This window comes from Pimephales promelas, chromosome 3, assembly GCF_988280905.1.
Source record: "Pimephales promelas chromosome 3, fPimPro1.hap1.1, whole genome shotgun sequence".
In the NCBI taxonomy this organism is placed as follows: Eukaryota; Metazoa; Chordata; class Actinopteri; order Cypriniformes; family Leuciscidae; genus Pimephales; species Pimephales promelas.
Window position 1 is genome coordinate 48,042,187 of NC_142771.1, and position 18,571 is coordinate 48,060,757.

At 39.8% G+C, this 18,571-nt stretch overlaps 1 long non-coding RNA gene and 41 other non-coding genes across 43 annotated transcripts; 1 reads left to right on the top strand and 41 right to left on the bottom strand.

Annotated features, from left to right (window-relative positions):
• Positions 1–116: 116 nt before the first annotated feature.
• Positions 117–189, bottom strand: trnav-aac (transfer RNA valine (anticodon AAC)). The gene has a single exon. It is a non-coding gene; the product is annotated as a tRNA-Val (tRNA).
• Positions 190–747: 558 nt separating this feature from the next.
• trnav-cac (transfer RNA valine (anticodon CAC)) lies at positions 748–820 on the bottom strand. The gene has a single exon. It is a non-coding gene; the product is annotated as a tRNA-Val (tRNA).
• A 123-nt stretch (positions 821–943) lies between these two features.
• trnav-aac (transfer RNA valine (anticodon AAC)) lies at positions 944–1,016 on the bottom strand. Its single transcript has one exon. It is a non-coding gene; the product is annotated as a tRNA-Val (tRNA).
• A 1,383-nt stretch (positions 1,017–2,399) lies between these two features.
• trnav-cac (transfer RNA valine (anticodon CAC)) lies at positions 2,400–2,472 on the bottom strand. Its single transcript has one exon. It is a non-coding gene; the product is annotated as a tRNA-Val (tRNA).
• A 123-nt stretch (positions 2,473–2,595) lies between these two features.
• Positions 2,596–2,668, bottom strand: trnav-aac (transfer RNA valine (anticodon AAC)). Its single transcript has one exon. It is a non-coding gene; the product is annotated as a tRNA-Val (tRNA).
• A 219-nt stretch (positions 2,669–2,887) lies between these two features.
• Positions 2,888–2,960, bottom strand: trnav-uac (transfer RNA valine (anticodon UAC)). Its single transcript has one exon. It is a non-coding gene; the product is annotated as a tRNA-Val (tRNA).
• A 266-nt stretch (positions 2,961–3,226) lies between these two features.
• trnav-cac (transfer RNA valine (anticodon CAC)) lies at positions 3,227–3,299 on the bottom strand. Its single transcript has one exon. It is a non-coding gene; the product is annotated as a tRNA-Val (tRNA).
• A 123-nt stretch (positions 3,300–3,422) lies between these two features.
• On the bottom strand, positions 3,423–3,495 carry trnav-aac (transfer RNA valine (anticodon AAC)). Its single transcript has one exon. It is a non-coding gene; the product is annotated as a tRNA-Val (tRNA).
• A 216-nt stretch (positions 3,496–3,711) lies between these two features.
• On the bottom strand, positions 3,712–3,784 carry trnav-uac (transfer RNA valine (anticodon UAC)). Its single transcript has one exon. It is a non-coding gene; the product is annotated as a tRNA-Val (tRNA).
• Positions 3,785–4,050: 266 nt separating this feature from the next.
• trnav-cac (transfer RNA valine (anticodon CAC)) lies at positions 4,051–4,123 on the bottom strand. Its single transcript has one exon. It is a non-coding gene; the product is annotated as a tRNA-Val (tRNA).
• A 123-nt stretch (positions 4,124–4,246) lies between these two features.
• trnav-aac (transfer RNA valine (anticodon AAC)) lies at positions 4,247–4,319 on the bottom strand. Its single transcript has one exon. It is a non-coding gene; the product is annotated as a tRNA-Val (tRNA).
• A 216-nt stretch (positions 4,320–4,535) lies between these two features.
• trnav-uac (transfer RNA valine (anticodon UAC)) lies at positions 4,536–4,608 on the bottom strand. Its single transcript has one exon. It is a non-coding gene; the product is annotated as a tRNA-Val (tRNA).
• A 266-nt stretch (positions 4,609–4,874) lies between these two features.
• trnav-cac (transfer RNA valine (anticodon CAC)) lies at positions 4,875–4,947 on the bottom strand. The gene has a single exon. It is a non-coding gene; the product is annotated as a tRNA-Val (tRNA).
• Positions 4,948–5,070: 123 nt separating this feature from the next.
• On the bottom strand, positions 5,071–5,143 carry trnav-aac (transfer RNA valine (anticodon AAC)). The gene has a single exon. It is a non-coding gene; the product is annotated as a tRNA-Val (tRNA).
• Positions 5,144–5,362: 219 nt separating this feature from the next.
• trnav-uac (transfer RNA valine (anticodon UAC)) lies at positions 5,363–5,435 on the bottom strand. The gene has a single exon. It is a non-coding gene; the product is annotated as a tRNA-Val (tRNA).
• A 266-nt stretch (positions 5,436–5,701) lies between these two features.
• On the bottom strand, positions 5,702–5,774 carry trnav-cac (transfer RNA valine (anticodon CAC)). Its single transcript has one exon. It is a non-coding gene; the product is annotated as a tRNA-Val (tRNA).
• A 123-nt stretch (positions 5,775–5,897) lies between these two features.
• trnav-aac (transfer RNA valine (anticodon AAC)) lies at positions 5,898–5,970 on the bottom strand. The gene has a single exon. It is a non-coding gene; the product is annotated as a tRNA-Val (tRNA).
• A 557-nt stretch (positions 5,971–6,527) lies between these two features.
• trnav-cac (transfer RNA valine (anticodon CAC)) lies at positions 6,528–6,600 on the bottom strand. Its single transcript has one exon. It is a non-coding gene; the product is annotated as a tRNA-Val (tRNA).
• A 123-nt stretch (positions 6,601–6,723) lies between these two features.
• Positions 6,724–6,796, bottom strand: trnav-aac (transfer RNA valine (anticodon AAC)). Its single transcript has one exon. It is a non-coding gene; the product is annotated as a tRNA-Val (tRNA).
• A 219-nt stretch (positions 6,797–7,015) lies between these two features.
• trnaa-ugc (transfer RNA alanine (anticodon UGC)) lies at positions 7,016–7,088 on the bottom strand. Its single transcript has one exon. It is a non-coding gene; the product is annotated as a tRNA-Ala (tRNA).
• A 462-nt stretch (positions 7,089–7,550) lies between these two features.
• trnav-aac (transfer RNA valine (anticodon AAC)) lies at positions 7,551–7,623 on the bottom strand. Its single transcript has one exon. It is a non-coding gene; the product is annotated as a tRNA-Val (tRNA).
• A 209-nt stretch (positions 7,624–7,832) lies between these two features.
• Positions 7,833–11,068, top strand: LOC120483511 (uncharacterized). Of its 2 annotated transcripts, none has more exons than XR_016150738.1 (3): positions 7,833–8,139; positions 9,247–9,916; positions 10,713–11,068. It is a non-coding gene; the product is annotated as an uncharacterized LOC120483511 (long non-coding RNA). The 2 variants fall into 2 exon arrangements; XR_016150740.1 differs by lacking the exon at positions 7,833–8,139 and having other exon boundaries at positions 9,070–9,306; positions 9,429–9,916.
• Positions 11,069–11,849: 781 nt separating this feature from the next.
• Positions 11,850–11,922, bottom strand: trnav-cac (transfer RNA valine (anticodon CAC)). Its single transcript has one exon. It is a non-coding gene; the product is annotated as a tRNA-Val (tRNA).
• Positions 11,923–12,045: 123 nt separating this feature from the next.
• On the bottom strand, positions 12,046–12,118 carry trnav-aac (transfer RNA valine (anticodon AAC)). The gene has a single exon. It is a non-coding gene; the product is annotated as a tRNA-Val (tRNA).
• A 219-nt stretch (positions 12,119–12,337) lies between these two features.
• On the bottom strand, positions 12,338–12,410 carry trnav-uac (transfer RNA valine (anticodon UAC)). The gene has a single exon. It is a non-coding gene; the product is annotated as a tRNA-Val (tRNA).
• A 267-nt stretch (positions 12,411–12,677) lies between these two features.
• On the bottom strand, positions 12,678–12,750 carry trnav-cac (transfer RNA valine (anticodon CAC)). The gene has a single exon. It is a non-coding gene; the product is annotated as a tRNA-Val (tRNA).
• A 124-nt stretch (positions 12,751–12,874) lies between these two features.
• On the bottom strand, positions 12,875–12,947 carry trnav-aac (transfer RNA valine (anticodon AAC)). The gene has a single exon. It is a non-coding gene; the product is annotated as a tRNA-Val (tRNA).
• Positions 12,948–13,701: 754 nt separating this feature from the next.
• On the bottom strand, positions 13,702–13,774 carry trnav-aac (transfer RNA valine (anticodon AAC)). The gene has a single exon. It is a non-coding gene; the product is annotated as a tRNA-Val (tRNA).
• Positions 13,775–13,993: 219 nt separating this feature from the next.
• trnav-uac (transfer RNA valine (anticodon UAC)) lies at positions 13,994–14,066 on the bottom strand. The gene has a single exon. It is a non-coding gene; the product is annotated as a tRNA-Val (tRNA).
• A 266-nt stretch (positions 14,067–14,332) lies between these two features.
• Positions 14,333–14,405, bottom strand: trnav-cac (transfer RNA valine (anticodon CAC)). The gene has a single exon. It is a non-coding gene; the product is annotated as a tRNA-Val (tRNA).
• A 123-nt stretch (positions 14,406–14,528) lies between these two features.
• trnav-aac (transfer RNA valine (anticodon AAC)) lies at positions 14,529–14,601 on the bottom strand. The gene has a single exon. It is a non-coding gene; the product is annotated as a tRNA-Val (tRNA).
• Positions 14,602–14,820: 219 nt separating this feature from the next.
• Positions 14,821–14,893, bottom strand: trnav-uac (transfer RNA valine (anticodon UAC)). The gene has a single exon. It is a non-coding gene; the product is annotated as a tRNA-Val (tRNA).
• Positions 14,894–15,355: 462 nt separating this feature from the next.
• trnav-aac (transfer RNA valine (anticodon AAC)) lies at positions 15,356–15,428 on the bottom strand. Its single transcript has one exon. It is a non-coding gene; the product is annotated as a tRNA-Val (tRNA).
• A 219-nt stretch (positions 15,429–15,647) lies between these two features.
• On the bottom strand, positions 15,648–15,720 carry trnav-uac (transfer RNA valine (anticodon UAC)). The gene has a single exon. It is a non-coding gene; the product is annotated as a tRNA-Val (tRNA).
• A 266-nt stretch (positions 15,721–15,986) lies between these two features.
• On the bottom strand, positions 15,987–16,059 carry trnav-cac (transfer RNA valine (anticodon CAC)). Its single transcript has one exon. It is a non-coding gene; the product is annotated as a tRNA-Val (tRNA).
• Positions 16,060–16,813: 754 nt separating this feature from the next.
• On the bottom strand, positions 16,814–16,886 carry trnav-cac (transfer RNA valine (anticodon CAC)). Its single transcript has one exon. It is a non-coding gene; the product is annotated as a tRNA-Val (tRNA).
• A 123-nt stretch (positions 16,887–17,009) lies between these two features.
• On the bottom strand, positions 17,010–17,082 carry trnav-aac (transfer RNA valine (anticodon AAC)). The gene has a single exon. It is a non-coding gene; the product is annotated as a tRNA-Val (tRNA).
• Positions 17,083–17,301: 219 nt separating this feature from the next.
• Positions 17,302–17,374, bottom strand: trnav-uac (transfer RNA valine (anticodon UAC)). Its single transcript has one exon. It is a non-coding gene; the product is annotated as a tRNA-Val (tRNA).
• Positions 17,375–17,642: 268 nt separating this feature from the next.
• On the bottom strand, positions 17,643–17,715 carry trnav-cac (transfer RNA valine (anticodon CAC)). The gene has a single exon. It is a non-coding gene; the product is annotated as a tRNA-Val (tRNA).
• Positions 17,716–17,838: 123 nt separating this feature from the next.
• Positions 17,839–17,911, bottom strand: trnav-aac (transfer RNA valine (anticodon AAC)). The gene has a single exon. It is a non-coding gene; the product is annotated as a tRNA-Val (tRNA).
• A 219-nt stretch (positions 17,912–18,130) lies between these two features.
• trnav-uac (transfer RNA valine (anticodon UAC)) lies at positions 18,131–18,203 on the bottom strand. Its single transcript has one exon. It is a non-coding gene; the product is annotated as a tRNA-Val (tRNA).
• Positions 18,204–18,470: 267 nt separating this feature from the next.
• trnav-cac (transfer RNA valine (anticodon CAC)) lies at positions 18,471–18,543 on the bottom strand. Its single transcript has one exon. It is a non-coding gene; the product is annotated as a tRNA-Val (tRNA).
• Between the last annotated feature and the right edge of the window lie 28 nt (positions 18,544–18,571).

An 18,571-nucleotide genomic window follows, 5' to 3' on the forward strand; every position in this document is an offset into this window, starting at 1 on the left:
GTAGGTGCAGGCAGAAATCTTCTGGTGCAGGCTTGTTAAAAAGTGTATAAAGGAAAAGTGAGCTGATCCCTCCTGTTGTGGCAAACAGTTTAAATTTTCTGCCAAAAGCCAATTGCTGTTTCTGCTCGGTTTCGAACCGAGGACCTTTCGCGTGTTAGGCGAACGTGATGACCACTACACTACAGAAACCTCCTCATGTAAGACATGTGCTTTTTCGAAAATGGCTCCATCCCATAATCTTTCCTGCAAGTATTGTGACAAGCTGTTTAAATTCCACAAACAACAGATAAGAGCTCATTCGGAATGGCAGTCTGCCTACAGCTCTTTGGTACAATTGCCCTCACCTAATTTAAATAGTCCAAAAACTTTGTTGCGAATTTCAGCACGTATATTAAAAACCCCTTTACTTGTTTCCGCCCAGTTTAGAACTGAGGACCTTTCGCGTGTAAAGCGAACGTGATAACCACTACACTACAGAAACTTAACTTGGAAGACAGTCCGACCTCTTTTAGCGTACGCTTGTTCAAAAGCGACTGAAACGATAGACTGCCCACTGTCCTTAAAATGGCAAAAAGCTGCTATTTTTGTTGGCAGACTAAACATTTTTTATTACTCTACAGGAAACTTCAATGGTCATTTGTTTTGTTTTAGTCCTTTTTTAAAGAATTTACACCGCAAATCGCCCTGCAAGTGTTCTGACCTGCTCAACAGAAAACCACTCAAAAAATTTTAGCAAAGACCATCCACAGTTTCCGCCCAGTTTCGAACTGGGGACCTTTCGCGTGTGAGGCGAACGTGATAACCACTACACTACGGAAACATGCCCTGTAGGTGCAGGCAGAAATCTTCTGGTGCAGGCTTGTTAAAAAGTGTATAAAGGAAAAGTGAGCTGATCCCTCCTGTTGTGGCAAACAGTTTAAATTTTCGGCCAGAAGCCAATTGCTGTTTCTGCTCGGTTTCGAACCGAGGACCTTTCGCGTGTTAGGCGAACGTGATGACCACTACACTACAGAAACCTCCTTATGTAAGCATGTGCTTTTCCGAAAATGGCTCCATCCCATAATCTTTCCTGCAAGCATTGTGACAAGCTGTTTAAATTCCACAAACAACAGATAAGAGCTCATTCGGAATGGCAGTCTGCCTACAGCTCTTTGGTACAATTGCCCTCACCTAATTTCAATAGTCCAAAAACTTTGTTGCGAATTTCAGTACATATATTAAAAACCCCTTCACTTTTTTCCGCCCAGTTTCGAACTGAGGACCTTTCACGTGTAAAGCGAACGTGATAACCACTACACTACGGAAACTTAACTTGGAAGACAGTCCGACCTCTTTTAGCGTACGCTTGTTCAAAAGCGACTGAAACGATAGACTGCCCACTGTCCTTAAAATGGCAAAAAGCTGCTATTTTTGTTGGCAGACTAAACATTTTTTATTACTCTACAGGAAACTTCAATGGTCATTTGTTTTGTTTTAGTCCTTTTCTAAAGAATTTACACCGCAAATCGCCCTGCAAGTGTTCTGACCTGCTCAACAGAAAACCACTCAAAAAAAATTAGCAAAGACCATCCACAGTTTCCGCCCAGTTTCGAACTGGGGACCTTTCGCGTGTGAGGCGAACGTGATAACCACTACACTACAGAAACATGCCCTGTAGGTGCAGGCAGAAATCTTCTGGTGCAGGCTTGTTAAAAAGTGTATAAAGGAAAAGTGAGCTGAGCCCTCCTGTTGTGGCAAACAGTTTAAATTTTCTGCCAAAAGCCAATTGCTGTTTCTGCTCGGTTTCGAACCGAGGACCTTTCGCGTGTTAGGCGAACGTGATGACAACTACACTACAGAAACCTCCTTATGTAAGACATGTGCTTTTTCGAAAATGGCTCCATCCCATAATCTTTCCTGCAAGCATTGTGACAAGCTGTTTAAATTCCACAAACAACAGATAAGAGCTCATTCGGAATGGCAGTCTGCCTACAGCTCTTTGGTACAATTGCCCTCACCTAATTTCAATAGTCCAAAAACTTTGTTGCGAATTTCAGCACGTATATTAAAAACCCCTTTACTTGTTTCCGCCCAGTTTCGAACTGAGGACCTTTCGCGTGTAAAGCGAAGTGATAACCACTACACTACGGAAACCTACCTTGGAAGACAGTCCGACCTCTTTTAGCGTACGCTTGTTCAAAAGCGACTGAAACGATAGACTGCCCACTGTCCTTAAAATGGCAAAAAGCTGCTATTTTTGTTGGCAGACTAAACATTTTTTATTACTCTACAGGAAACTTCAATGGTCATTTGTTTTGTTTTAGTCCTTTTCTAAAGAATTTACACCGCAAATCGCCCTGCAAGTGTTCTGACCTGCTCAACAGAAAACCACTCAAAAAATGTTAGCAAAGACCATCCACAGTTTCCGCCCAGTTTCGAACTGGGGACCTTTCGCGTGTGAGGCGAACGTGATAACCACTACACTACGGAAACATGCCCTGTAGGTGCAGGCAGAAATCTTCTGGTGCAGGCTTGTTAAAAAGTGTATAAAGGAAAAGTGAGCTGAGCCCTCCTGTTGTGGCAAACAGTTTAAATTTTCTGCCAAAAGCCAATTGCTGTTTCTGCTCGGTTTCGAACCGAGGACCTTTCGCGTGTTAGGCGAACGTGATCACCACTACACTACAGAAACCTCCTTATGTAAGACATGTGCTTTTTCGAAAATGGCTCCATCCCATAATCTTTCCTGCAAGCATTGTGACAAGCTGTTTAAATTCCACAAACAACAGATAAGAGCTCATTCGGAATGGCAGTCTGCCTACAGCTCTTTGGTACAATTGCCCTCACCTAATTTCAATAGTCCAAAAACTTTGTTGCGAATTTCAGCACGTATATTAAAAACCCCTTTACTTGTTTCCGCCCAGTTTCGAACTGAGGACCTTTCGCGTGTAAAGCAAACGTGATAACCACTACACTACGGAAACCTACCTTGGAAGACAGTCCGACCTCTTTTAGCGTACGCTTGTTCAAAAGCGACTGAAACGATAGACTGCCCACTGTCCTTAAAATGGCAAAAAGCTGCTATTTTTGTTGGCAGACTAAACATTTTTTATTACTCTACAGGAAACTTCAATGGTCATTTGTTTTGTTTTAGTCCTTTTCTAAAGAATTTACACCGCAAATCGCCCTGCAAGTGTTCTGACCTGCTCAACAGAAAACCACTCAAAAAATGTTAGCAAAGACCATCCACAGTTTCCGCCCAGTTTCGAACTGGGGACCTTTCGCGTGTGAGGCGAACGTGATAACCACTACACTACGGAAACATGCCCTGTGGGTGCAGGCAGAAATCTTCTGGTGCAGGCTTGTTAAAAAGTGTATAAAGGAAAAGTGAGCTGAGCCCTCCTGTTGTGGCAAACAGTTTAAATTTTCTGCCAGAAGCCAATTGCTGTTTCTGCTCGGTTTCGAACCGAGGACCTTTCGCGTGTTAGGCGAACGTGATCACCACTACACTACAGAAACCTCCTTATGTAAGACATGTGCTTTTTCGAAAATGGCTCCATCCCATAATCTTTCCTGCAAGCATTGTGACAAGCTGTTTAAATTCCACAAACAGATAAGAGCTCATTCGGAATGGCAGTCTGCCTACAGCTCTTTGGTACAATTGCCCTCACTTAATTTCAATAGCCCAAAAACTTTGTTGCGAATTTCAGCACGTATATTAAAAACCCTTTTACTTGTTTCCGCCCAGTTTCGAACTGAGGACCTTTCGCGTGTAAAGCAAACGTGATAACCACTACACTACGGAAACTTAACTTGGAAGACAGTCCGACCTCTTTTAGCGTACGCTTGTTCAAAAGCGACTGAAACGATAGACTGCCCACTGTCCTTAAAATGGCAAAAAGCTGCTATTTTTGTTGGCAGACTAAACATTTTTTATTACTCTACAGGAAACTTCAATGGTCATTTGTTTTGTTTTAGTCCTTTTCTAAAGATTTTACACCGCAAATCGCCCTGCAAGTGTTCTGACCTGCTCAACAGAAAACCACTCAAAAAATGTTAGCAAAGACCATCCACAGTTTCCGCCCAGTTTCGAACTGGGGACCTTTCGCGTGTGAGGCGAACGTGATAACCACTACACTACGGAAACATGCCCTGTAGGTGCAGGCAGAAATCTTCTGGTGCAGGCTTGTTAAAAAGTGTATAAAGGAAAAGTGAGCTGAGCCCTCCTGTTGTGGCAAACAGTTTAAATTTTCTGCCAAAAGCCAATTGCTGTTTCTGCTCGGTTTCGAACCGAGGACCTTTCGCGTGTTAGGCGAACGTGATGACCACTACACTACAGAAACATCCTTATGTAAGACATGTGCTTTTTCGAAAATGGCTCCATCCCATAATCTTTCCTGCAAGCATTGTGACAAGCTGTTTAAATTCCACAAACAGATAAGAGCTCATTCGGAATGGCAGTCTGCCTACAGCTCTTTGGTACAATTGCCCTCACCTAATTTCAATAGTCCAAAAACTTTGTTGCGAATTTCAGTACGTATATTAAAAACCCCTTCACTTGTTTCCGCCCAGTTTCGAACTGAGGACCTTTCACGTGTAAAGCGAACGTGATAACCACTACACTACGGAAACTTAACTTGGAAGACAGTCCGACCTCTTTTAGCGTATGCTTGTTCAAAAGCGACTGAAACGATAGACTGCCCACTGTCCTTAAAATGGCAAAAAGCTGCTATTTTTGTTGGCAGACTAAACATTTTTTATTACTCTACAGGAAACTTCAATGGTCATTTGTTTTGTTTTAGTCCTTTTCTAAAGAATTTACACCGCAAATCGCCCTGCAAGTGTTCTGACCTGCTCAACAGAAAACCACTCAAAAAATGTTAGCGAAGACCATCCACAGTTTCCGCCCAGTTTCGAACTGGGGACCTTTCGCGTGTGAGGCGAACGTGATAACCACTACACTACGGAAACATGCCCTGTAGGTGCAGGCAGAAATCTTCTGGTGCAGGCTTGTTAAAAAGTGTATAAAGGAAAAGTGAGCTGAGCCCTCCTGTTGTGGCAAACAGTTTAAATTTTCTGCCAGAAGCCAATTGCTGTTTCTGCTCGGTTTCGAACCGAGGACCTTTCGCGTGTTAGGCGAACGTGATGACCACTACACTACAGAAACCTCCTTATGTAAGACATGTGCTTTTTCGAAAATGGCTCCATCCCATAATCTTTCCTGCAAGCATTGTGACAAGCTGTTTAAATTCCACAAACAACAGATAAGAGCTCATTCGGAATGGCAGTCTGCCTACAGCTCTTTGGTACAATTGCCCTCACCTAATTTCAATAGTCCAAAAACTTTGTTGCGAATTTCAGTACGTATATTAAAAACCCCTTCACTTGTTTCCGCCCAGTTTCGAACTGAGGACCTTTCACGTGTAAAGCGAACGTGATAACCACTACACTACGGAAACTTAACTTGGAAGACAGTCCGACCTCTTTTAGCGTACGCTTGTTCAAAAGCGACTGAAACGATAGACTGCCCACTGTCCTTAAAATGGCAAAAAGCTGCTATTTTTGTTGGCAGACTAAACATTTTTTATTACTCTACAGGAAACTTCAATGGTCATTTGTTTTGTTTTAGTCCTTTTCTAAAGAATTTACACCGCAAATCGCCCTGCAAGTGTTCTGACCTGCTCAACAGAAAACCACTCAAAAAATGTTAGCAAAGACCATCCACAGTTTCCGCCCAGTTTCGAACTGGGGACCTTTCGCGTGTGAGGCGAACGTGATAACCACTACACTACGGAAACATGCCCTGTAGGTGCAGGCAGAAATCTTCTGGTGCAGGCTTGTTAAAAAGTGTATAAAGGAAAAGTGAGCTGAGCCCTCCTGTTGTGGCAAACAGTTTAAATTTTCTGCCAGAAGCCAATTGCTGTTTCTGCTCGGTTTCGAACCGAGGACCTTTCGCGTGTTAGGCGAACGTGATGACCACTACACTACAGAAACCTCCTTATGTAAGACATGTGCTTTTTCGAAAATGGCTCCATCCCATAATCTTTCCTGCAAGCATTGTGACAAGCTGTTTAAATTCCACAAACAACAGATAAGAGCTCATTCGGAATGGCAGTCTGCCTACAGCTCTTTGGTACAATTGCCCTCACCTAATTTCAATAGTCCAAAAACTTTGTTGCGAATTTCAGCACGTATATTAAAAACCCCTTTACTTGTTTCCGCCCAGTTTCGAACTGAGGACCTTTCGCGTTGAAGCGAACGTGATAACCTCTACACTACGGAAACTTAACTTGGAAGACAGTCCGACCTCTTTTAGCGTACGCTTGTTCAAAAGCGACTGAAACGATAGACTGCCCACTGTCCTTAAAATGGCAAAAAGCTGCTATTTTTGTTGGCAGACTAAACATTTTTTATTACTCTACAGGAAACTTCAATGGTCATTTGTTTTGTTTTAGTCCTTTTCTAAAGAATTTACACCGCAAATCGCCCTGCAAGTGTTCTGACCTGCTCAACAGAAAACCACACAAAAAATGTTAGCAAAGACCATCCACAGTTTCCGCCCAGTTTCGAACTGGGGACCTTTCGCGTGTGAGGCGAACGTGATAACCACTACACTACGGAAACATGCCCTGTAGGTGCAGGCAGAAATCTTCTGGTGCAGGCTTGTTAAAAAGTGTATAAAGGAAAAGTGAGCTGAGCCCTCCTGTTGTGGCAAACAGTTTAAATTTTCTGCCAAAAGCCAATTGCTGTTTCTGCTCGGTTTCGAACCGAGGACCTTTCGCGTGTTAGGCGAACGTGATGACCACTACACTACAGAAACATCCTTATGTAAGACATGTGCTTTTTCGAAAATGGCTCCATCCCATAATCTTTCCTGCAAGCATTGTGACAAGCTGTTTAAATTCCACAAACAACAGATAAGAGCTCATTCGGAATGGCAGTCTGCCTACAGCTCTTTGGTACAATTGCCCTCACCTAATTTCAATAGTCCAAAAACTTTGTTGCGAATTTCAGTACGTATATTAAAAACCCCTTCACTTGTTTCCGCCCAGTTTCGAACTGAGGACCTTTCACGTGCAAAGCGAACGGGATAACCACTACACTACGGAAACTTAACTTGGAAGACAGTCCGACCTCTTTTAGCGTACGCTTGTTCAAAAGCGACTGAAACGATAGACTGCCCACTGTCCTTAAAATGGCAAAAAGCTGCTATTTTTGTTGGCAGACTAAACATTTTTTATTACTCTACAGGAAACTTCAATGGTCATTTGTTTTGTTTTAGTCCTTTTCTAAAGAATTTACACCGCAAATCGCCCTGCAAGTGTTCTGACCTGCTCAACAGAAAACCACTCAAAAAATGTTAGCAAAGACCATCCACAGTTTCCGACCAGTTTCGAACTGGGGACCTTTCGCGTGTGAGGCGAACGTGATAACCACTACACTACGGAAACATGCCCTGTAAGTACAGGCAGAAATCTTCTGGTGCAGGCTTGTTAAAAAGTGTATAAAGGAAAAGTGAGCTGAGCCCTCCTGTTGTGGCAAACCGTTTAAATTTTCTGCCAGAAGCCAATTGCTGTTTCTGCTCGGTTTCGAACCGAGGACCTTTCGCGTGTTAGGCGAACGTGATCACCACTACACTACAGAAACCTCCTTATGTAAGACATGTGCTTTTTCGAAAATGGCTCCATCCCATAATCTTTCCTGCAAGCATTGTGACAAGCTGTTTAAATTCCACAAACAACAGATAAGAGCTCATTCGGAATGGCAGTCTGCCTACAGCTCTTTGGTACAATTGCCCTCACCTAATTTCAATAGTCCAAAAACTTTGTTGCGAATTTCAGCACGTATATTAAAAACCCCTTTACTTGTTTCCGCCCAGTTTCGAACTGAGGACCTTTCGCGCGGGAGCCGAAAATGGTTAAGCTTAACTTCCCTTAACTTTTCCCATTCATTCTCTATGGTAGTGCTTAACACTACGGATGCAATCTACTTTTGGCCACACGTAGACTTCCCGGCGCTGTTTCGCTTTTCCGTGGCGGGGAATTTAAAAAGCGAAGCGTCATCTGTCAACCCGTTTTATTACCGGAGAGATATTTGTTTACCGACTTGTCAGCAAACTTGTTTCGTTTTGTCTAAACTACCTGCAGACAGACTTTAACTCAGGTGAGTGCATATACTTTATTATTCAAATATTTTATCATTTAAATTGCATGTATTGTCATGTAATCGTATTGTTATCGTGTTGAATGGATTGTGACGATAAGAAACAGCTATTTTATAAGAGTATCTTTGTTTGTAAAGGTGAATGTTTCATCATAATCTTTAACTATGTTTAAAATATAAGTTAACATTGCAGAAAGATGTAATGTGCAGTAGTATGGAGGACCAAACCTGCAGTTAAAAATGAATGAATGAATAAATAAATAAATAAATGAATGAATGAATAAATAAATAAATAAATAAATAAAATTAAATGTGATAATAGGAAAATACATAAAGGAATAAACGACTTGATAAAATAATTATGATAACATTTTAATCAAATATACTTTTGTATAATTTCCCCCAAATATATCATTTTTTGCTTTTATATTTTAATGTATTTGTATTCGTTTTAATTGTATTTATTTAGTATTTTATTTCTTTGTTCAGTTTATTCTTATATTTATTTATGCATTCATTTAATTATATATTTATTTTATATAATATATATATATTTATATATTATTAATATATTATATTAATATATATATTTATTTATTCCAATTTGTTTTTATTTCCAGATATATTTGTTTTAACCTTTATTTATTTAAATTTTCTTTCTTTAGTTTTATATCTATTTTTACAGTATTTCATTTATTGATGTGCATGATAATTAGGTTGGTTGGTCTTGCTTACCAAATATAAATATTAATTAACACATAAATAAAAGCAGAAAGGGAAGGGAAAAAAATACAAAAATGATTTTGATTAAGAATAAATCATATTTATTTTATCAAGTCATTTATTCCTTTATTTATTTTCCTATTATCAAATGTATCTTTTTTTTTTACTTATTAATGTTTAATTTCTGCAGGTTTGGTCCTCCTATATTGCAATTAATATCACACACACATATTACATTTAAATTATGAACAAATAGATATATGTGTGCAATTTAATAGTACAATTTAACATTTTTAATTAGTTAAACTTGTTAACTTTTTATATATACATGCATACATTTCTGCATATATATTTTTATATTTTTTTATTTTATTTATTTTATAGTAATGGAGGAGGAAGAAGAACTGGAAAGTTTTTCTCCAACAAAATATCTCACACAGCTGAGTAAGTAAATCAAGTATCTTGTCATGTGTGTTATATATACCCATGTCAAATTCTTATAAAATTGGAATAAAAATTGAACATACTGGAGAGAAACCATTCAAATTATAATGCGTAATTTTTAGGCTCATCTGCAGCCACAGGATCCACAGTCTTATTTACAACAGGTTACTTTACACATCCATTTTTGAGGCTTATTCAATTACATACTTATCCTCCATGTTCTTTTGTTCTAACTACTGTTAAGGTTTGAATATACCAGTGGTGAAGGTGGGTGCACTTCATGAATTGTATGCATGCTAAACTGTTATTTGTTGTGAAAAAATTGACTATTTACTTACAAGCATTTGAACATTATCAGAATGTGCATTACTAGAACAAATAACAGAATAAATAGAATAAAAGAATAAATAATGATTAGTCATTTAATGTAGTCAAGACAATCAAATACATATGTACATTCAGTTTTTAATTTCCTCCCTGTGCTTTTCCTTGCAGCTCCTCCAACAACATCGGCTTTGCACCATCTCACGCAGCACAATCAGCCTCTACACCTGCACCAATGCTGTCTGCACTCACTGAAACCCCTGTTCCCAGCTACTTGAACACAAAAGTAAAGACGTGCATTACACACGTGTATTAAATGTGTTATTCACGCATATACAATATTATACATATTAATGCACTTTTAATATATATATACAGTGGTGTGAATAAGTGTTTGCCCCCATGCTAAAGTTGCCTAAAAAGAGGAATAAAAATAATCTTTTTGATATTGATCTTAATGCCTTAATTAGAAAAATGAGGAAAACTCCAACCTTTAAGGACACAAATTTTCTTTGTGAATGAATAATGTATCATAAATAAATAAATGTTTTTCCTCAAAATACAGGGTGCATAAGTCAGGGCACCCCTATGTTAAATTCCCATAGAGTCAGGCTGATTTTTATTTTTAAAAGCCAGTTATTTAATGGATCCAGGATAATATGCATCCTGATAAAGTTCCCTTGGCCTTTGGAATTAAAATATCCCCACATCATCACACACCTTCCACCACACCTAGAGATTGGCATGGGGTAGTACTTACCATAAGATCATCTTTCAATGCAAATCAAACCAGCTATTAGGCTAACTGAAGTAAAACCATGCAAACACTTATTCACACCACTGTATATATATATATATATATATATATATATATATATATATGGATGTTCATTAAAATTACAAAAGTATTGTATTTTATTGCATTGCATTGTATTTTTTTAAGTTCATTTATTGACTAGCATTATTTTATCTTGCTCAGATTTGAAAAAACACTAAATATTAAGTATTGTTACTATTAAACACTGTACATAATTATTTACTTTTAAAAATGTTCTTGTTTTTTTTTTTCATTTTCTCCACAGCCATATTATTATTGCTGTTATTTAATCTATAATTTTAAATTGTTAAATTTCTTTCCATTGTCCATTAAAATCAAACAGTTTAGTCCTTGTTTGCATTGCAATTTGGTGTGTTTTTAAAGTTAATTTTATTGACTTGCATTATTTTATCTTGGTCAGATGTGTAAACTTAATAACTGTTAATTAAACATTGTACATAATTATTTGTTATTTTTTTAAATCTTGTTTTTTCCCCAGCTTTATGTTGTTATTATTATTGTTATTATTCATGTTATTGTTTTTTAATCTATAAGTATTTAATACAGTACCTTTTTCAGTTTTACATAATAATATGTATATTATTGTATTATAAATAAAATGATAAACTTACTATTTGGTGTTTACTGGTTGTTTTTCATATATATATATTGGATTTTTGTGCATAGTTAAAGAAATATAATGTGAAAATCTCTCTAAAAAAAAAAATAAAGGTATAAAACATTATCAAAATGTTCTTTACAATTATTCACATTCAAATATTTTCTATATTAAAAGAGAACTATACCCTATTATAATTTAAATGTTTATTGAGATAATTGGACATTTCGTACATCCTACACAAAAACAAATCTTAAAAGTTTTATTCTATTTTCAGAAAAAATTTAGTTTATTATATGTAAATCGTACTTGACATGAATTTGTAATCATTTTTTAATCTAGATACAATATGATATTTGTGGTCGAGACGGGACTCGAACCTATGATTTTGTGTATTTTTTCTGGCCCGCCTCCCTGAAATTTCCTGCGTTCCTATTGGCTGGCAGCGCTCTACACCTACGCGCGACTGGCCCCCGCGTGTAAAGCGAACGTGATAACCACTACACTACGGAAACTTAACTTGGAAGACAGTCCGACCTCTTTTAGCGTACGCTTGTTCAAAAGCGACTGAAACGATAGACTGCCCACTGTCCTTAAAATGGCAAAAAGCTGCTATTTTTGTTGGCAGACTAAACATTTTTTATTACTCTACAGGAAACTTCATTGGTCATTTGTTTTGTTTTAGTCCTTTTCTAAAGAATTTACACACCGCAAATCGCCCTGCAAGTGTTCTGACCTGCTCAACAGAAAACCACTCAAAAAATGTTAGCAAAGACCATCCACAGTTTCCGCCCAGTTTCGAACTGGGGACCTTTCGCGTGTGAGGCGAACGTGATAACCACTACACTACGGAAACATGCCCTGTAAGTGCAGGCAGAAATCTTCTGGTGCAGGCTTGTTAAAAAGTGTATAAAGGAAAAGTGAGCTGAGCCCTCCTGTTGTGGCAAACAGTTTAAATTTTCTGCCAGAAGCCAATTGCTGTTTCTGCTCGGTTTCGAACCGAGGACCTTTCGCGTGTTAGGCGAACGTGATGACCACTACACTACAGAAACATCCTTATGTAAGACATGTGCTTTTTCGAAAATGGCTCCATCCCATAATCTTTCCTGCAAGCATTGTGACAAGCTGTTTAAATTCCACAAACAACAGATAAGAGCTCATTCGGAATGGCAGTCTGCCTACAGCTCTTTGGTACAATTGCCCTCACCTAATTTCAATAGTCCAAAAACTTTGTTGCGAATTTCAGTACGTATATTAAAAACCTCTTTACTTGTTTCCGCCCAGTTTCGAACTGAGGACCTTTCACGTGTAAAGCGAACGTGATAACCACTACACTACGGAAACTTAACTTGGAAGACAGTCCGACCTCTTTTAGCGTACGCTTGTTCAAAAGCGACTGAAACGATAGACTGCCCACTGTCCTAAAAAATGGCAAAAAGCTGCTATTTTTGTTGGCAGACTAAACATTTTTTATTACTCTACAGGAAACTTCAATGGTCATTTGTTTTGTTTTAGTCCTTTTTTAAAGAATTTACACCGCAAATCGCCCTGCAAGTGTTCTGACCTGCTCAACAGAAAACCACTCAAAAAATTTTAGCAAAGACCATCCACAGTTTCCGCCCAGTTTCGAACTGGGGACCTTTCGCGTGTGAGGCGAACGTGATAACCACTACACTACGGAAACATGCCCTGTAGGTGCAGGCAGAAATCTTCTGGTGCAGGCTTGTTAAAAAGTGTATAAAGGAAAGGTGAGCTGAGCCCTCCTGTTGTGGCAAACAGTTTAAATTTTCTGCCAGAAAGCCAATTGCTGTTTCTGCTCGGTTTCGAACCGAGGACCTTTCGCGTGTTAGGCGAACGTGATGACCACTACACTACAGAAACCTCCTTATGTAAGACATGTGCTTTTTCGAAAATGGCTCCATCCCATAATCTTTCCTGCAAGCATTGTGACAAGCTGTTTAAATTCCACAAACAACAGATAAGAGCTCATTCGGAATGGCAGTCTGCCTACAGCTCTTTGGTACAATTGCCCTCACCTAATTTCAATAGTCCAAAAACTTTGTTGCGAATTTTAGCACGTATATTAATAACCCCTTTACTTGTTTCCGCCCAGTTTCGAACTGAGGACCTTTCGCGTGTAAAGCGAACGTGATAACCTCTACACTACGGAAACTTAACTTGGAAGACAGTCCGACCTCTTTTAGCGTACGCTTGTTCAAAAGCGACTGAAACGATAGACTGCCCACTGTCCTTAAAATGGCAAAAAGCTGCTATTTTTGTTGGCAGACTAAACATTTTTTATTACTCTACAGGAAACTTCAATGGTCATTTGTTTTGTTTTAGTCCTTTTCTAAAGAATTTACACCGCAAATCGCCCTGCAAGTGTTCTGACCTGCTCAACAGAAAACCACACAAAAAATGTTAGCAAAGACCATCCACAGTTTCCGCCCAGTTTCGAACTGGAGACCTTTCGCGTGTGAGGCGAACGTGATAACCACTACACTACGGAAACATGCCCTGTAGGTGCAGGCAGAAATCTTCTGGTGCAGGCTTGTTAAAAAGTGTATAAAGGAAAAGTGAGCTGAGCCCTCCTGTTGTGGCAAACCGTTTAAATTTTCTGCCAAAAGCTAATTGCTGTTTCTGCTCGGTTTCGAACCGAGGACCTTTCGCGTGTTAGGCGAACGTGATGACCACTACACTACAGAAACATCCTTATGTAAGACATGTGCTTTTTCGAAAATGGCTCCATCCCATAATCTTTCCTGCAAGCATTGTGACAAGCTGTTTAAATTCCACAAACAACAGATAAGAGCTCATTCGGAATGGCAGTCTGCCTACAGCTCTTTGGTACAATTGCCCTCACCTAATTTCAATAGTCCAAAAACTTTGTTGCGAATTTCAGTACGTATATTAAAAACCCCTTCACTTGTTTCCGCCCAGTTTCGAACTGAGGACCTTTCACGTGTAAAGCGAACGTGATAACCACTACACTACGGAAACTTAACTTGGAAGACAGTCCGACCTCTTTTAGCGTACGCTTGTTCAAAAGCGACTGAAACGATAGACTGCCCACTGTCCTTAAAATGGCAAAAAGCTGCTATTTTTGTTGGCAGACTAAACATTTTTTATTACTCTACAGGAAACTTCAATGGTCATTTGTTTTGTTTTAGTCCTTTTCTAAAGAATTTACACCGCAAATCGCCCTGCAAGTGTTCTGACCTGCTCAACAGAAAACCACTCAAAAAATGTTAGCAAAGACCATCCACAGTTTCCGCCCAGTTTCGAACTGGGGACCTTTCGCGTGTGAGGCGAACGTGATAACCACTACACTACGGAAACATGCCCTGTAGGTGCAGGCAGAAATCTTCTGGTGCAGGCTTGTTAAAAAGTGTATAAAGGAAAAGTGAGCTGAGCCCTCCTGTTGTGGCAAACAGTTTAAATTTTCTGCCAGAAGCCAATTGCTGTTTCTGCTCGGTTTCGAACCGAGGACCTTTCGCGTGTTAGGCGAACGTGATGACCACTACACTACAGAAACCTCCTTATGTAAGACATGTGCTTTTTCGAAAATGGCTCCATCCCATAATCTTTCCTGCAAGCATTGTGACAAGCTGTTTAAATTCCACAAACAACAGATAAGAGCTCATTCGGAATGGCAGTCTGCCTACAGCTCTTTGGTACAATTGCCCTCACCTAATTTCAATAGTCCAAAAACTTTGTTGCGAATTTCAGCACGTATATTAAAAACCCCTTTACTTGTTTCCGCCCAGTTTCGAACTGAGGACCTTTCGCGTGTAAAGCGAACGTGATAACCACTACACTACGGAAACTTAACTTGGAAGACAGTCCGACCTCTTTTAGCGTACGCTTGTACAAAAGCGACTGAAACGATAGACTGCCCACTGTCCTTAAAATGGCAAAAAGCTGCTATTTTTGTTGGCAGACTAAACATTTTTTATTACTCTACAGGAAACTTCAATGGTCATTTGTTTTGTTTTAGTCCTTTTCTAAAGAATTTACACCGCAAATCGCCCTGCAAGTGTTCTGACCTGCTCAACAGAAAACCACTCAAAAAATGTTAGCAAAGACCATCCACAGTTTCCGCCCAGTTTCGAACTGGGGACCTTTCGCGTGTGAGGCGAACGTGATAACTTCTACACTACGGAAACATGCCCTGTAGGTGCAGGCAGAAATCTTCTGGTGCAGGCTTGTTAAAAAGTGTATAAAGGAAAAGTGAGCTGAGCCCTCCTGTTGTGGCAAACAGTTTAAATTTTCTGCCAAAAGCCAATTGCTGTTTCTGCTCGGTTTCGAACCGAGGACCTTTCGCGTGTTAGGCGAACGTGATGACCACTACACTACAGAAACCTCCTTATGTAAGACATGTGCTTTTTCGAAAATGGCTCCATCCCATAATCTTTCCTGCAAGCATTGTGACAAGCTGTTTAAATTCCACAAACAACAGATGAGAGCTCATTCGGAATGGCAGTCTGCCTACAGCTCTTTGGTACAATTGCCCTCACCTAATTTCAATAGTCCAAAAACTTTGTTGCGAATTTCAGCACGTATATTAAAAACCCTTTTACTTGTTTCCGCCCAGTTTCGAACTGAGGACCTTTCGCGTGTAAAGCGAACGTGATAACCACTACACTACGGAAACCTACCTTGGAAGACAGTCCGACCTCTTTTAGCGTACGCTTGTTCAAAAGCGACTGAAACGATAGACTGCCCACTGTCCTTAAAATGGCAAAAAGCTGCTATTTTTGTTGGCAGACTAAACATTTTTTATTACTCTACAGGAAACTTCAATGGTCATTTGTTTTGTTTTAGTCCTTTTCTAAAGAATTTACACCGCAAATCGCCCTGCAAGTGTTCTGACCTGCTCAACAGAAAACCACACAAAAAATGTTAGCAAAGACCATCCACAGTTTCCGCCCAGTTTCGAACTGGGGACCTTTCGCGTGTGAGGCGAACGTGATAACCACTACACTACGGAAACATGCCCTGTAGGTGCAGGCAGAAATCTTCTGGTGCAGGCTTGTTAAAAAGTGTATAAAGGAAAAGTGAGCTGAGCCCTCCTGTTGTGGCAAACAGTTTAAATTTTCTGCCAAAAGCCAATTGCTGTTTCTGCTCGGTTTCGAACCGAGGACCTTTCGCGTGTTAGGCGAACGTGATGGCCACTACACTACAGAAACCTCCTTACGTAAGACATGTGCTTTTTCGAAAATGGCTCCATCCCATAATCTTTCCTGCAAGCATTGTGACAAGCTGTTTAAATTCCACAAACAACAGATAAGAGCTCATTCGGAATGGCAGTCTGCCTACAGCTCTTTGGTACAATTGCCCTCACCTAATTTCAATAGTCCAAAAACTTTGTTGCGAATTTCAGCACGTATATTAAAAACCCCTTTACTTGTTTCCGCCCAGTTTCGAACTGAGGACCTTTCGCGTGTAAAGCGAACGTGATAACCTCTACACTACGGAAACTTAACTTGGAAGACAGTCCGACCTCTTTTAGCGTACGCTTGTTCAAAAGCGACTGAAACGATAGACTGCCCACTGTCCTTAAAATGGCAAAAAGCTGCTATTTTTGTTGGCAGACTAAACATTTTTTATTACTCTACAGGAAACTTCAATGGTCATTTGTTTTGTTTTAGTCCTTTTCTAAAGAATTTACACCGCAAATCGCCCTGCAAGTGTTCTGACCTGCTCAACAGAAAACCACTCAAAAAATGTTAGCAAAGACCATCCACAGTTTCCGCCCAGTTTCGAACTGGGGACCTTTCGCGTGTGAGGCGAACGTGATAACCACTACACTACGGAAACATGCCCTGTAAGTGCAGGCAGAAATCTTCTGGTGCAGGCTTGTTAAAAAGTGTATAAAGGAAAAGTGAGCTGAGCCCTCCTGTTGTGGCAAACAGTTTAAATTTTCTGCCAGAAGCCAATTGCTGTTTCTGCTCGGTTTCGAACCGAGGACCTTTCGCGTGTTAGGCGAACGTGATGACCACTACACTACAGAAACATCCTTATGTAAGACATGTGCTTTTTCGAAAATGGCTCCATCCCATAATCTTTCCTGCAAGCATTGTGACAAGCTGTTTAAATTCCACAAACAACAGATAAGAGCTCATTCGGAATGGCAGTCTGCCTACAGCTCTTTGGTACAATTGCCCTCACCTAATTTCAATAGTCCAAAAACTTTGTTGCGAATTTCAGCACGTATATTAAAAACCCTTTTACTTGTTTCCGCCCAGTTTCGAACTGAGGACCTTTCGCGTGTAAAGCAAACGTGATAACCACTACACTACGGAAACTTAACTTGGAAGACAGTCCGACCTCTTTTAGCGTACGCTTGTTCAAAAGCAACTGAAACGATAGACTGCCCACTGTCCTTAAAATGGCAAAAAGCTGCTATTTTTGTTGGCAGACTAAACATTTTTTATTACTCTACAGGAAACTTCATTGGTCATTTGTTTTGTTTTAGTCCTTTTCTAAAGAATTTACACACCGCAAATCGCCCTGCAAGTGTTCTGACCTGCTCAACAGAAAACCACTCAAAAAATGTTAGCAAAGACCATCCACAGTTTCCGCCCAGTTTCGAACTGGGGACCTTTCGCGTGTGAGGCGAACGTGATAACCACTACACTACGGAAACATGCCCTGTAAGTGCAGGCAGAAATCTTCTGGTGCAGGCTTGTTAAAAAGTGTATAAAGGAAAAGTGAGCTGAGCCCTCCTGTTGTGGCAAACAGTTTAAATTTTCTGCCAGAAGCCAATTGCTGTTTCTGCTCGGTTTCGAACCGAGGACCTTTCGCGTGTTAGGCGAACGTGATGACCACTACACTACAGAAACATCCTTATGTAAGACATGTGCTTTTTCGAAAATGGCTCCATCCCATAATCTTTCCTGCAAGCATTGTGACAAGCTGTTTAAATTCCACAAACAACAGATAAGAGCTCATTCGGAATGGCAGTCTGCCTACAGCTCTTTGGTACAATTGCCCTCACCTAATTTCAATAGTCCAAAAACTTTGTTGCGAATTTCAGTACGTATATTAAAAACCTCTTTACTTGTTTCCGCCCAGTTTCGAACTGAGGACCTTTCACGTGTAAAGCGAACGTGATAACCACTACACTACGGAAACTTAACTTGGAAGACAGTCCGACCTCTTTTAGCGTACGCTTGTTCAAAAGCGACTGAAACGATAGACTGCCCACTGTCCTAAAAAATGGCAAAAAGCTGCTATTTTTGTTGGCAGACTAAACATTTTTTATTACTCTACAGGAAACTTCAATGGTCATTTGTTTTGTTTTAGTCCTTTTTTAAAGAATTTACACCGCAAATCGCCCTGCAAGTGTTCTGACCTGCTCAACAGAAAACCACTCAAAAAATTTTAGCAAAGACCATCCACAGTTTCCGCCCAGTTTCGAACTGGGGACCTTTCGCGTGTGAGGCGAACGTGATAACCACTACACTACGGAAACATGCCCTGTAGGTGCAGGCAGAAATCTT